Source organism: Sapajus apella, unplaced genomic scaffold (assembly GCF_009761245.1).
Source record: "Sapajus apella isolate SASKATOON/1434 unplaced genomic scaffold, GSC_monkey_1.0 scaffold89, whole genome shotgun sequence".
NCBI classification, from domain to species: Eukaryota; Metazoa; Chordata; class Mammalia; order Primates; family Cebidae; genus Sapajus; species Sapajus apella.
Window position 1 is genome coordinate 4135649 of NW_022437029.1, and position 2394 is coordinate 4138042.

The following is a 2394-nucleotide window of genomic DNA, read 5'->3' on the forward strand; positions in this document are numbered from 1 at the left end:
AGCTGGGCAGCAGAGCAAGACATTATCTCAAAAAAATTTAAAAAAAAAAGAGTTTCTTCTTTTTTTTTTTCCTTCCAAGACAGAGTCTTGCTCTGTCGCCCAGGCTGGAGTGCAGCGGCATGATTTGGTTCACTGCACCTCAGCCTCCTGGGTTCAAGTGATTCTCCTGTCGAGTAGCTGGAACTACAGGTTTGTGCCACCATTCCCTGCTAATTTTTGTATTTTTAGTAGAGAAGGGGATTCACCATGTTAGCCAGGGCAGTCTCGAACTCCTGACCTCTCGATCTGCCTGCCTCAGCCTTCCAAAGTACTGGGATTACAGGTATGAGCCACCACACCTGGCCCAAGGAACTTGTACTTAACAAGAGTCATAGGCTTTCTTGTAAGCCTTCTGCAAGATCTTGTTCTAAGTTCTGCAAGTTTGCAGTTCAACGAATGTGAAGCTCTTTACCGGATAAATGTATTATGCATATTTGTGAAAACTTGACAGCCCGAGAACATTGGTGCTTAATCATTGGTTTTAGCACTAGTCTGTTAAAAATTGAAATGTCCTTTTCACTCTGTCATTTCAGTTTGTTGATGTTTAGCCACATCTGAGTCATCCCTTTTCTTCTGCTCTTGGAGGCTGCCCTAGGGATTCCCTGTTCATCCAGTTTGATGGGAATCCTCAAAATCGCATCAAATACCAAAACAAATGGCTATATTCTGCAGAATGCTTTTAATGCGGGAATCACATATGACCAGGGAGTGAATGATTATTGTCATTTCCTTTGCAAAATGTGTGGCTTGTCAACTCTTGATTTACCCAAGGCAGGAAGAAAGAGAGTGAGGGAGATTGACCAGAAACTCTCATAAAGATAAGTTTTTTTATTTATTTTTATTTTTTGAGACAGATTCTCTGTCGCCCAGGCTGGAGTGCAGTGGCGCAATCTCAGCTCACTGCAACCTCTGCCTCCTGGGTTCAAGCGATTCTCCTGCCTCAGCCTCTGGAGTAGCTGGGATGACAGGCATGCACCACATGGCTGGCTAATGTTTTTGTATTTTTAGTAGAGACAGGGTTTCACCATGTTAGCCAGGCTAGTCTCAAACTCCTGACCTCTAATGATCCATCCCTCTCTGCCTCCCAAAGTATTAGGATTACAGGCGTGAGCTACTGTGCCTGGCCTGCATGTTTCTTTATACAAGTCATTTCATAAAGAAAATCTGAAAAAGATAACTAAGTTGATTTAAATTTTTTTAAAAAAGAATACTATTCACTGAAAAAGCAGTATGAGCTGGGTGCAGTGGCTCATGTCTGTAATCTCAGCACTTTGGGGGGCCGGACAGGTGGATTGCTTGAGGTCAGGAATTTGAGACCAGCCTGATCAACGTGGTGAAACCCTGTCTCTACCAAAAATACAAAAATTAGCTGAGCATTCTTTTTTTTTTTTTTTTTCATATGGAGTCTCACTCTGTTGCCCAGGCTGGAGTGGTATACAGTGATACAATCTCGGCTCACTGCAACCTCTGTCTCTTGGGTTCAAGCCAGTCTTCTGTGTCATCTTCCAGAGTAGCTGGGATTACAGGTGCATGCTACCATGCCCAGCTAATTTTTGTATTTTGGTAGAAATGGAGTTTCACCATGTTGGCCAGGCTGGTCTTGAACTCCTGACCTCAGGTGATCCACCCACCTCGGCCTTCCAGAGTGCTGGGATTACAGGCTTGAGCCACCACGCCCAGCCAGGACATACTTTTGTTGCTTGACATACCCATTCTTGGAACAATCTTTCCTAACCCACTTGCTAGGCCCAACAGAGCATAGGAGGAGCCAGAAAGTGTTTCTATTTGATCCCAGCACCTCTGAAGATCCTTCAGTCGAGCCTGAATAAAGGTGGAAACAAAAATCTTGGGCATCTCCTTTTCTACTGATTATAGGGCAGTTGTAAGATCCTGAGAAGTAAAAATGTCTTCTACATGTGACTCAGCACGTCTTTATTAAATAAGATTCAGATACCTAAACTCTTTATTGTTTTCTGTTGCTATAACAGAATACCACACACTGAGTGATTTATGAAGAACAGAAGTTTAAGGCCGGGCTAGGTGGCTCATGCCTATAATTCCAGCCTTTAAGAGGCCGAAGTGGGTGGATCACAAGATTAGAAGTTCGAGATCAACCTGACCAAAATGGTGAAACCTCGTCTCTATTAAAAATACAACAATTAGCCGGGCATGGTGTTGCATGCCTGTAATCCCAGTTACTCAGGAGGCTGAGGGAAGAGAATCGCTTGAACCTGAGAAGTGGAGGTCGCAGTGAGCTGAGATTGAGCCACTGCACTCCAGCCTGGGTGACAGAGCAAGAGTCTGTCTCAAAAAAAAAAAAAAAGAGAAAGAGAAAGAAAGAAGAAAGAAAGAAAG